The 12,918-nt window shown below is 46.3% G+C and overlaps 1 long non-coding RNA gene across 1 annotated transcript in view; it reads left to right on the top strand.

Annotated features, from left to right (window-relative positions):
- Positions 1-549: 549 nt before the first annotated feature.
- Positions 550-12,918, top strand: part of LOC140458132 (uncharacterized) — a 41,348-nt gene continuing 28,979 nt past the window's right edge. The window contains exon 1 of the long non-coding RNA XR_011953439.1: positions 550-998. This is a non-coding gene — a long non-coding RNA (uncharacterized lncRNA). The remainder of the gene's footprint in view (positions 999-12,918) is intronic.

Genomic DNA, 12,918 nt, shown 5'->3' with positions numbered 1-12,918 from the left:
TACAGGTGTTTTTTGCTATCCCTGGCCAACTTATGTGGTGGAATTATTAGTTTAAAACCTTACAAACACATATTTGTTAATATTTGGGAGTGGGAAGGATGCCAAAGGGAAAAGGAGCAAGCAAACAGCAGCAGCGAGGACATTCCCCTGCAGCACCTACAACACCAGAGATTGCAGCAGCCTCTCCTGAAGCCCCCCTGGGGACCTGACAGACTCACAGGAATTAGCTGCAGTGATGGAGAGACTTACCTTAAAAGTTGCAGCTGCGTCTGAGGAAATCCATGGGGAGATTTGTGTCCAGGTCCAACCTATTGCATCCATGCTGCAGAAGCACGAGCAGGAGATGCAGGGCCTCGGGGAGAGGCTGGAGGAGGTGGAGGGTCAAACTAAGGCCTTGGAAGCTGCGATGGAGTCCTCATCCAGTCGGATCCAGGTGCTGGAGCGAGAGGCGCAGACCTTGCAAGACCATATCAATTACCTCGAAAATTGAGGTTGGAGGATAAATCTCTGAATTGTTGGGCTCCCTGAAGGTGAGGAAGGTGTGCAGCCAGTCAGCTTCTTTGAAAGCTGGCTGCCAAAGTTTTTGGGCCTTTGCGTTGAGTCCAGCAAGCTTCAGATTGAAAGGGCTTATTGGGTTACAATGCATAGGTCAGGGCCGGTGCAGCGTTCCCGCTCGGTCCTAGTGCACTTCCACTCATATAAGGACAAACAAAAAGTCATAGAAGCTTCCAGATCCCTTGGAAAAGATCTGCAGGCACTGCTATACAAGGGGTCAAAAATCATGTTTTTCCAGGATTTCTCTGCAGCTGTAATTTGAAAGAGGAAGTCCTTCGATGAAGTTAAAAAGAGGCTGAGGAACCTGGGCATCCAGTACTACATGAGATACCCCTCAGTGCTCCATTTCAGCCACAAGGACTCGGTTTATACATTTGACTCAGCGGATAAAGCTAAAGACTTTGTGGACACTTTAAAATAGACGGATTGACCTGAAGAATAAGGTTAATGTTTGTTCTCTTTTCTATCTTTCCCCATGTTTTCCCATCCCTTTTTTTATTCCTTTCTTTCTCCCTAATAATTTCCTTTTTGGAAATGGAGGAAAAGACTTTGGAATTAATTGTTCCTTTTTTTTAATAACTGGATTTTCTGATGGGAAATTTTGTGGATGTTCTTTGTTGTCTCTCCCTTTTTTTTGTTTGTTCTGCTTCTCTTTTAGTCATAAGTAGAAAGTTAAAAATCACACAACACCAGGTTATAGTCCAACAACTTGAGTTTAATTGGAAGCACACTAGCTTTCGGAGCGACGTTCCTTCATCAGGTGATAGTGGAGGGCTCGATCGTAACACAGAATTTATAGCAAAAATTTGCAGTGTGATGTAACTGAAATTATACATTGGAAAATTTATTGTCTGTTAAGCCTTTCATCTGTTAGAGTACAGTGATAGCTAGACAATATGTTGAAGATGTTAGCCCCCTGTGTTCTCTGTCTATGACCTGATGTTTAGATTGATTCTAATCTAAAAAGTGAGATAACAGAGTTTTACATAAATTCATGCAATGTTTGAGCTCAGAGTTCTACATGAATGTATGTGGTTTTTGAGCAAAGTACAATGTAACTCTGCAAGTACAAATTCACCCCACAAAATATATGTGTGCGCATGTGGGTCTTTGTCTGTGTGTGTGTGTCTGTCTGGGGTAGGGGCTGTATGTGTGAGAAAGTGTGTGTGTGTGTGTGTAGTGAGTGCAGAGTGTCTTAAGTCTGTGAGGGGGTGCATGTGTGAGTGTGGGAGTGTGTGTCTATAAGGGTGTGTGTGGGTGTCTGTGTGCGCATCTGTGTGTACCTGTGTCCGTGTGTATGTTAGAGTGTGTGTGTGTAGGAATATCTATGTGTGTGTGTAGTGCAATGGTGATCACCTGTAATGTGACATGAACCCAAGGTCCCGGTTGAGGCCCTCCCTATGGGTACCGAACTTAGCTATCAGCCTCTACTCAGCCACTTTCCTCTGCTGCCTGTCCCGAAGTCCACCTTGGAGGATGGTCACCCGAAGGTCCGAAATGTCCTAGATCACTGAAGTGTTCCCCAACTGGGAGGGAATACTCCTGTCTGTTGATTGCTGTGTGGTGCCCATTCATCCATTATCGTAGCCTTTGCTCAGTTTCCCCAATGTACCATGCCTCCGGGCATCCTTGCCTGCAACGTATAAGGTAGACAACGTTGGCTGAGTCACATGAGTACCTATCATGTACAAGGTGGGAGGTGTTCCCACGCGTAATAGTGGTATCTATGTCCACAATCTGACACGTCTTGCAGCGTCCACCATGACAGGGTTGTATGGAGTTGTCCTGAGAGCCAGGCAGTTTGCTACGAACAATGATCTGTTTGAGGTTTGGCGGTTGTTTAAAGGCAAGTAGTGGAGGTGTGGGGAAGGTCTTGGTGAGGTGCTCATCCTCATTGATAATGTGTTGCAGGTCACGAAGAACATGGCGTAGTTTTTCAGCCCCTGGGAAGTACTGAACAACGAAGGGTACCCTGTCAGTTGTAGCACGTGTCTGTCTCCTGAGGAGGTCATTAGAGTTCCTTGCTGTGGCACGTCAGAAATGGCGGTCGATGAGTTGAGCATCGTACCCCGTTCTAATGAGGGCATCCTTGAGTACATCCAGGTGTCCGTCACTTTCCTCCTCATCTGAGCAGATCCAGTGTATGCGTAGGGCTTGTCCATAGGGAATGGCTGTTTTAATAGGTTTTGGGTGGAAGCTGGAGAAGTGTAGCATTGTGAGGTTGTCTGTGGGTTTGCAGTAGAGTTTGGTGCTGAGGTGTCCATCCTTGATGGAGACACATGTGTCCAAGAAAGAGACAGACAGTCAAGAGTAGTCCATGGTGAGTTTGATGGTGATGTCACTGTGTAATTTTATCAGTGACTCCTCACCATGGGTCCTGAGGAAGAAAATGTCATCAATGTACCTGGTGTACAATGTTGGTTGGAGATCCTGCATAGAGAAGAAATCTTGTTCGAACCTGTGCATAAAAATGTTGGCATATTGGGGTGCAAATTTGGTCCCCATGGCTGTTCTGTGTGTTTGGATGAAGAATTGGTTGTCAAAGGTGAAGACGTTATGATCGAGGATAAAGCAGATGAGTTGTAGGATGGTGTTTGGAGATTGGCAGTTGTTGGTGTTGAGTACTGAGGCTGTTGCCGCGATGCCATCATTGTGGGGGATGCTGGTATAGAGTGCGGAAACGTCCATTGTGACGAGGAATATTCCTGGTTCAACTGGTCCGTGGGTGCTGAGTTTCTGTAAGAAATCCGTAGTGTCGCGACAGAAGCTGGAGATCCCCTGTACAATAGGTTTCAAGATGCCTTCCACATAACCAGAGAGATTCTCACATAGGGTCCCATTGCCCGACACGATGGGACGTCCCGGTGTGTTGGCTTTGTGTACCTTTGGAAGGCAGTAGAAGTCGCCAACACGAGAAGTACATGGGATGAGGGCACGTGGGGAGCTCTGAAGGACTGGATCCAAAGTTCTGATCAGTGTGTTTAATTCACGGGTGTATTCTTTGGTCGGATCAGCTGGTAGTTGCCTGTAGTGTTCCTGGTTGTTCAGTTGTCAGTACACCTCCTTACAGTAATCTGTTCTATTCTGAATGACAACGGCTCCTCCTTTATCTGCTGGTTTGATGACAATGTTGTGATTGGTTTTGAGAGCCTGGTTGGCATTGCATTGTGAACGGGTGATGTTTTGTTTTACCTTGTGGGTACGGCTGATGAATATTTATATATTTCCTGACGGTTTGAGCATACATGTCAAGGCCAGGGCAGCGGCCCTCCGGTGGGGTCCAAGTTGACACCTTCTTTGGTCGCTCCTCTACAGATCCACGTGATGACTGTTCCAGTTCCTCAGTGGGCTCCGTGGGATCACTGCTGGCACCTTGAAAGAATTCCCAGAGTCTCACTCGTCTGATGAACTCCTCTGTGTCTGCTGCCAGAACCAACGGATCCAATTTGGTGGTGGGGCAGAAGTTGAGACTCCTACTCAGGACCTCAATCTCTTCCGATCGAAGGGTGAAGATGTTATGATCAAGGATAAAGCAGATGAGTTGTAGGATGGTGTTTGGAGACTGGCAGTTGTTGGTGTTGAGTACTGAGGCTGTTGCCACGATGCCATCATTGTGGGGGATGCTGGTATAGAGTGCGGAAACATCCATTGTGACGAGGAATATTCCTGGTTCGACTGGTCTGTGGGTGCTGATAAGTTGACAATAGACTTCCCCGCAGTGATAATGTTGTCTACTGTGGTTCCAGGGCGGGCTTTGCTATTACTGGTGAGAATGCCGAGTTTCTTCAGTTTTTTTGTTCTTGGCGTGCATGTATGTGGTGTAGTTTTGTTGCCTTGTCTGTTTGGCAATGTCACATAATTGTACTGATTTATCCTGTGTGCAGGCTGTGAATGTGGACTCCATCTAAATTTCAAGGTTGTGGCGCCTGCTGTAGAGTTGGTGCACGAGATGATTGAGAAGTTTACGAGATGTGTAGTGGCAAATTCTCTCTGTGTAGTCTGTGTTGTAGGTCGACCTAAGTGGGTTCGTGATCCGTAATCCTTTCGGGATCTTTCTGCTTGCCTGCATTCCTGTAGAAACTTGATGTCTGTGTCGATATGTGCAATCTTCTTGGAGATCCTCTCCACTTTAAGCCGACAGTTAGTGGTGTCGATAGTAGTCATGATTTGGAGATGCTGGTGTTGGACTGGGATGTACAAAGTTAAAAATCACACAACACCAGGTTATAGTCCAACAGGTTTAATTGGAAGCACACTAGCTTTCGGAGCGACGCTCCTTCATCAGGTGATAGTGGAGGGCTCGATCGTAACACAGAATTTATAGCAAAAATTTACAGTGTGATGTAACTGAAATTATACATTGAAAAATTGATTGTCTGTTAAGCCTTTCAGTCATAAGTAGGGGTGACATGAATGTGTTCATCCTGACTTTGTCTTTTGTCTGTTGATTTAAGGATCATCTCCTTGTTTTTTTTTCTGGCCTAAGGCTGGGGCACAGTCCAGGTTTGAAGGAGCTATGAAGGAGGGGATGGGTTGGGTGACTGCCCCCTATGGGCAGGGGGAAGAGTCTTCCATTCAAGGTTTTATAGTTGGTTTTCTTCGTAGTTTTTTGGTAGTAACAGTTGTTTATAGTTATGATAGAGTAGTTTTTGTATATATAGTTTTTCAATTCTATGAGTCTTTATTTACTTATGCTCAGCGCTTTGTAAGCAGGGTTCTCCCTCCGAGGGGTTCAAGGGTCTCTGAAAGGGGATATGGCTAAGTGTCTTATTAAATGGTGCACCTGGAACATTAAGGGAAGCCATTTGCCTGTTAAAAGGAAAAAAGTACTTTCTAGCCTTAAGAGGGAAAGGGTTGATATCACTTTGTTGCAGGAACACCTGAAATTACAAAAGGGGGTTATGACCGGGTTTTCTTTTCATCCTTTACTACTAAAAGTAGGGGAGTGGCGGTACTTATCCAGAAAAAATTTCCATTCACATTATTAGAGCAGGTGAAAGATGATAGATACATGGAGAGGAATATGGCATTTTAAATGTCTACTTTCCTCCGGGGCATCCCCTCAAATTTTTGATTATGCTTTCTCTAAGTTGAGTGCTTTTGGAACACGGCACATTATTAAAGGGGGGAGTTTTAATTGTCTTTTGGATCCAACAGTGGACAGGATGCCTTGTGGGCCCCCAACTATTTCTTCGCAGGCCAAGCAGGTGGTTGCCTTATGCGAGGAGTTGGGGCTGGTGGATATTTGGAGATGTCTTCACCCTACCGGCAGGGACTTCACCTTTTTTTCAAACCCACATAAATGTCACATGAGGATTAACCTCTTTCTGGCTCCCTCGGCCCTTCTGGGTTTGACTATGGATTGTAAACTTGGGAATATAGCTGTCTCTGATCATGCAGCAGTGTATTTGGAGGTTAAGGCCAAGAGTGAGGGGCTAGGTTTGCTGCACTGGCGTTTGGACCCCTTTCTCCTTAAGGATTCCAAATTTGTGAAATATGTTTGAAAGAGTTTCAGGAATTCTTGACTATCAACTCAGGCATGGGTGATAGCTCGTCCATGCTATGGGAGACTGCTAAGGCCTTTGCTAGGGAATTAGCTATTTCCTATTCGGCGAGCTGGAAACGACAGAAGGAGGAACAGCAGCATCTACTTGAGACGCAGTTGAAAGCCGCCAAGGTGGCACATTTTGAGCGGCCTTTGGTGACTAAGCTACGGCGGATCACAGCCCTCCGGGCTGCCTTGAATTCAATAATGACACAAAATGCAAAGAAAGAACTTGCTTTTGCTAGACAAAGGTTGTTCGAATATGGGGATAGGCCAGGGAAGTATTTAGCGTACCTGACTAGGAAAAAGCCTGCTTCCCAATCCATTACTGTAATCAGAGATAGCGCCGGGGTCCTTACATACGATGCTAAAAAGATTAATGAGGCTCTTCGGAGCTTTTACTCTGAATTGTATCAGCCTGAAGGTTGCGAGGACAGGAGGGCTAAAATGGAGACCTTTTTTAAGAACCTGGACCTCCCAGGGATAACCTTGGAACAGGCCTCTCTCCTTAATGCCCCCTTGACAGTTCAGGAAATACAGGAGGCAGCTAGGCAACTTCAGAGTGGGAAAGTGCCTGGCCCTGGTGGTGTCCTGGGTGAGTTGTATAAGGAGTTTATAGGGATTCTGTCAGGGCTGATGTTGGAGATGTACAATCATTCCTATATGCATGAACGCCTACCACCATCTTTGAAAGAAGCTAATATTTCCTTAATTCTTAAGAAGGGGAAGGTTCCTGAGGATCGTGCCTCGTGCAGGCCCATCTCTCTATTAAATTCAGACTTCAAGATTCTGTCCAAGATCCTGGCGCTGAGATTGGAAAGGGTGTTGCACCATATTATTAAAGAGGACCAGACAGGCTTTATAAGGGGCATTAGGTCCTTAATATTAGAAGGTTGCTGAATGTGGTCCAAGTTTGTCAGCAACGATCGATTCAGGGGTTGGTGATTTCCTTAGACGCAGAGAAAGCATTTGACCGGGTGGAATGGCCGTATCTTTTTTATGTCTTAGAACAGTTTGGGTTGGGTGGGGTCTTTGTGAGGTGGGTGGAGGTTTTATATCGCTACTCTCTGGCCGCGGTCATCACCAATGGGGTGAAGTCTGGGAATTTTAGGATTGGTAGCGGTAGTTGGCAAGGCTGCCCCCTCTCACCATTGTTGTTTACGTTGGTGATAGAGCCGCTGGCAGAGGCCATTCGTCAAAACGTCCACATAACCGCTCCGGAAGTGGGATCGAGGGCACACAAGATTACACTGTATACGGATGATGTCCTTCTGTTTTTATCGAACCCGATGACCTCTGTACCCCATTTGATACAATGTATCAATTCATTTGGGGCTATTTCAAGATTTAAGATTAACTTTGCAAAATTGGAGACTATGCCTTTGGGGAACCTTCAGGATGTGCCAGAAGTTGAAGGTGGCTCTAAGTGGTCACGGGCAGGGTTCCAGTACATAGACATTTTTATTACCCCCACGTTTGATCTGTTATTTTGGAATAACTTTGCTCATTTGCTTGACAATATTAGGCGAGATCTCCAGAGATGGGAGGCTCTTCCAATTTCATAACTGGGCTGAATATCTCTCATTAAGATGAATGTTCTTCCTCATTTGCTTTATCCCATGCATATGCTCCCTATAATGTTTCCCAGGTCAACACTGCAGAAGCTTATGGGGTTCGTCTGGCATCGTGGGCAGCCCCACATCAAACTTACTAAATTGCAGTTGCCTCATGGAGGGGGAGGAGTTGATTTCCCAGACATCAGGAGGTATCAATTGAGTTCCCTGCTGTCCTTTGTCTGCGATTGGGTAGGTAACGATCCAAACTCAATATGGCTGGATATTGAGGCCTCCCAAACAAAGTGCCCTCTTATTAACCTGTTGTTCATGGATAAGATGAGGACAGTTATGGACCACTGCCGGAACCCCATTGTCATTAGTACAGTCAAGGCATGGAGGACGATGCGTCAGAGTGAGGGTTGTTTATCCAAGACTTTGCCACTTACACTTATAGATGGCATGCCAGGGTTCCGACCAGGGATGATGGACTCAGGGTTCAAACTATGGGCAGCGAGAGGAGTTTCTAGTTTGGGAGATTTTTTTGACAGGGAGGGTGTGATGTCTTTTGAGCAACTGAGCTGCAAATACGGGTTACCCAGCAGTTTTCCGGTTTTTTTTCAGGTTAGGGATTTCATCCAGCAGAAGACTACGTTTCTCACTAAACCCTATAAGCCCGATACAGAGAAGTTGTTGCTACGTTCCACAAAGACCCTTTTGGTTAGTGCCCTCTATCGCCTGCTAGATGGCAGGGCCTGGCAGGATATTAACCGGTTATGTGAAGTCTGGGAGTAAGGAGTGGAGCTAGGAGAGCTGGGAGTGGAGATCTCTTCTGAAACATGGGAGAACATATGGGAGAATACTTGAAAGATCTCAATCTGTAATAGGATATGCGCTACGCAGTTAAAAGTTCTGTACAGGGCTCATCTGGCACCAGACCGTCTGGCGAAGTTTAAAAAAGGGGCATCTTCACTGTGCCCCAAATGTGAAATAAGTGTAGGTACTCTTACCCATTGCTTCTGGACATGCCACAGGCTCCGTGTTTATCAGAGCGCTAGGGAGAGATAGGGAGGGTATTGAGGACTGAAGTCAAAGTATCTCTCCTCTACCGAATTTACCATCTTCAGACGGGCATGGGAAGAAACTATTTAATATTCTTGCATACTGTGCATGGAAGAATATTCTGATGAACTGGGAGTCTGAGAACCCGCTGGACTTGCTGGGATGGCAGAAATTAATTATGGAGCACATTCCCTTGGACCTTTTTACAAACATGGTGCACCACACGACAGACCATGTTTATAAGACATGGCAGCTCTACTTGAGTTATTTGGAAACAGATTTGTCAGTTGTCTTAACTAGGGCGTTTGTTTAACCAGGATGGTTAGATTTGTCAAGCCCTGGGCCCTGGAGGGAGTCTCCTGAGTTAATATGGATATATATACAATGCTCCCGTTCCTTTGTTTGGGAGCCTTGCGCTGAGCATAGCTGTTCTGTATTTGTGGTTTTTTTTGCTTTTCTTTCTTTTTTTGGTGTTGCTTTGCACAGTGTTAGGGTTTGTTTTGTATTAGATGGTAGGTTAATTGTTAGGAGACAGTAGTTGTATTGTAATGTGTTTTTTTTCTTTTTATTATACTGATATTTGTTATTGATTATATTTTTCAATAATTTTATATGTTTGTAAAGTTAAAAAAATTTGCTAATAAATATATTTACAAAACAAAAGGCATTTGGATGGGTATATGAATAGGAAGGGTTTGGAGGGATATGGGCCAGGTGCTGGCAGGTGGGACTAGATTGGGTTGGGATATCTGGTCGGCATGGACGGGTTGGACCAAAGGGTCTGTTACCATGCTCTACATCTCGATGACTCTATGACATGGAATGGACTGAATTGTTTGAAGACAGACATCTGTACTGCTAGGGACCTGAGGAAAAGGTTGGGATGGATCATCCACTTGATGCTTCCTCTGGTTGAACATGGATGCAAACTTACTTGTACTGATGTAATGGGCTCCCCCATCATTCAAAATGGGGACATTTTGTGGAGCTTCCTTCTCCAGTCAGTCGTTTAATTGTTCACCATCATTCATGGTTAGATATGCAGGACTCCAGAGCTTAGATTGGAGCTGTTGGTCGTGGGATCATTTAGGTTTGACGTATGTTGTTTGGTACCGACGCAGTCCTCTGGCTTCAAAGAGCTTCACGTTGAGATGGCATTTTTAGGTTGGCCTGGTGCTGCTCGTGGCAGCCACCTGCCTGTTCTTCACTGAACGAGGGTTGATCTCCCGATTTAATGTCATGGTCAAATTTCAGGCCATGAGGTTATAGATTGTAGTTGAATATAATTCTGCAGCTAATGGCCCACAGCATCTGATGAAAGCCCAGTCTTACATTGCTAGATCTATCCCAAACAGCGAAGTGGTAATGTCACATTGCACAATGGAGGCTTTCTTCAATGTGAAGACAAGACTTCATCCGTACAAGGACTGGGTGGTGGTCACTCCTACTACTGCTGTCATGGATGGAGCTATGTCCTTTAGGATTTGGTCAGCTTAGTAGTGGTGAGACCAAGCCATTTTTGGTGATGGATATTGAAGACTCCACCCAGAGACTATCCTGTGCTCTTACTACTCAATGCATCCTCCCAATGTGGAGGAGAACTGGTTGATAAGTTGGGAGGAGGGTCCTGTGGTGACAGGTGATGAACACCAGGTGGTCTCCTGGCCCATGTTTGACCTCATGCTATGACTCTTCATGGGGGTCAGAGTTTATGTTGAGGATTTCCACAGTAATTTTCTCTCAAATGTATACCATTATGCTGCCACTTCTATTGGGTCTATCCCATTGGTGGGACAGGACATATCCAGGAATGGTGATACCAGTGTTTGGGACATAGTCATTCTCACAAACACAATGCGAGGCTGCTGCTTTAGGAGTCTGTGGAATAGCTTTCTAACTTGGTAAAGACAAGGTTAAGTCTGACTCCTTCAGGACCAAGCTAGCTTAGTCAGTTTTGGCAATGGACAATTAAGTATCATACCTTTCATCCACTCTGTGTCTTTGCTACCTTCAGATCAACCACAAATTCAAAAAATGATCGTTACTTTACAGATAACAGCATGCGATCTTTGTTCAGCTCAAAAGGACTGTGAGAAAATAATTTTACATTTTGTATGCAGGACTTTTGATCTTCAGAATTCTGTTTAGTTTGTCGATATTCTTTTCCCAACTATCATAAGTGTCAAGCCTTTTATCTTTTGTCTCTTAATCGTGATTACGCATTTGGGGGTTTGTAGGAATATAGTTTAAGTTGCTTAGTTATAGATTAGAAATCCTTTCTTTTCTCTCCGCTTGCCAAAATTAAGTGTTACAATCAGTTATTTTAACTGCTACTGACAATACCTGATGTGAATTGTTCTTTGTAGCAATCGGTCCAACAAAAATGGTCACTTTAGTAGTCTCATTAGGATTTTATACATTTCATGATGGCTTGTGGAACAGTAGGATACGATTATCAATGCAAGCTTCTCAGTTAAGTCATGACAAAGGCAATTCTGTAGCTGAGGCTAAACGCCAGCTCGCGGACACCTCCTCCTACTATCCCCTTGACCATGACCCCACCTCCCACCACCAAACCATCATCTCCCAGACCATCCATAACCTCATCACCTCAGGGGATCTCCCATCCACCATCTCCAACCTCATAGTCCCACAACCCCGCACCACCCGTTTCTACCTCCTGCCCAAAATCCACAAACCTGACTGCCACAGCCGACCCATTGTCTCAGCATGCTCCTGCCCCACCGAACTCATCTCTGCATACCTCAACACGGTCCTGTCCCCCTTAGTCCAAGAACTCCCCACCTACATTCGGGACACCACCCACGCCCTCCACCTTCTCCATGATTTTTTCTTCCCCGATTCCCAACGCCTTATCTTCACCATGGACATCCAGTCCCTGTACACCTCCATCCCCCATCACGAAGGACTCAAAGCCCTCCGCTTCTTCCTTTCCCGCCGTACCAACCAGTACCCTTCCACTGACACCCTCCTTCGACTGACTGAACTGGTCCTCACCCTGAACAACTTCTCTTTCCAATCCTCCCACTTCCTCCAAACCAAAGGAGTAGCCATGGGCACCTGCATGGGCCCCAGCTATGCCTGCCTCTTCATCGGATATGTGGAACAGTCCATCTTCCGCAGCTACACTGGCACCACCCCCACCTTTTCCTTCGCTACATCGATGACTGTATCGGCGCTGCCTCGTGCTCCCACAAGGAGGTTGAACAGTTCATCCATTTTACTAACACCTTCCACCCCGACCTCAAATTTACCTGGACCGTCTCAGACTCCTCCTTCCCCTTCCTAGATCTCTCCATTTCTATCTCGGGCGACCGAATCAACACGGACATTTACTATAAACCGACCGACTCCCACAGCTACCTAGACTACACCTCCTCCCACCCTGCCCCCTGTAAAAATGCCATCCCATATTCCCAATTCCTTTGTCTCCACCGCATCTGCTCCCAGGAAGACCAGTTCCAATACCGAACAACCCAGATGTTCTCTTTCTTCAAAGACCGCAATTTCCCCCCAGACGTGATCGACGATGCCCTCCACCGCATCTCCTCCACTTCCTGCTCCTCCGCCCTTGAGCCCTGCACCTCCAACCGCCACCAGGACAGAACCCCACTGATCCTCACCTACCACCCCACCAACCTCCATGTACAGCGTATCATCCACTGTCATTTCCGCCACCTCCAAACGGACCCCACCACCAGGGATATATTTCCCTTCCCTCCCCTATCAGTGTTCCGAAAAGACTACTCCCTCCGTGACTCCCTCGTCAGGGCTACACCCCCCACCAACCCAACCTCCACTCCCGGCACCTTCCCCTGCAACCGCAAGAAATGCAAAACTTGCGCCCACACCTCCCCCCTTACTTCCCTCCAAGGCCCCAAGGGATCCTTCCATATCCGCCACAAATTCACCTGCACCTCCACACACATCATTTACTGCATCCGCTGCACCCGATGTGGCTTCCTCCATATTGGGGAGACAGGCCGCCTACTTGCGGAACGTTTCAGAGAACACCTCTGGGACACCCGGACCAACCAACCCAACCACCCCGTGGCTCAACACTTCAACTCCCCCTCCCACTCCACCAAGGACATGCAGGTCCTTGGACTCCTCCATCGCCAGACTGTAGCAACACAACAGTTAGAGGAAGAGCGCCTCATCTTCCGCCTAGGAACCCTCCAA

This window comes from Chiloscyllium punctatum, chromosome 32 (assembly GCF_047496795.1).
Source record: "Chiloscyllium punctatum isolate Juve2018m chromosome 32, sChiPun1.3, whole genome shotgun sequence".
In the NCBI taxonomy this organism is placed as follows: Eukaryota; Metazoa; Chordata; class Chondrichthyes; order Orectolobiformes; family Hemiscylliidae; genus Chiloscyllium; species Chiloscyllium punctatum.
Note: the sequence above shows the minus strand (reverse complement) of the source record. Positions and strands in the feature narration are given on the sequence as shown.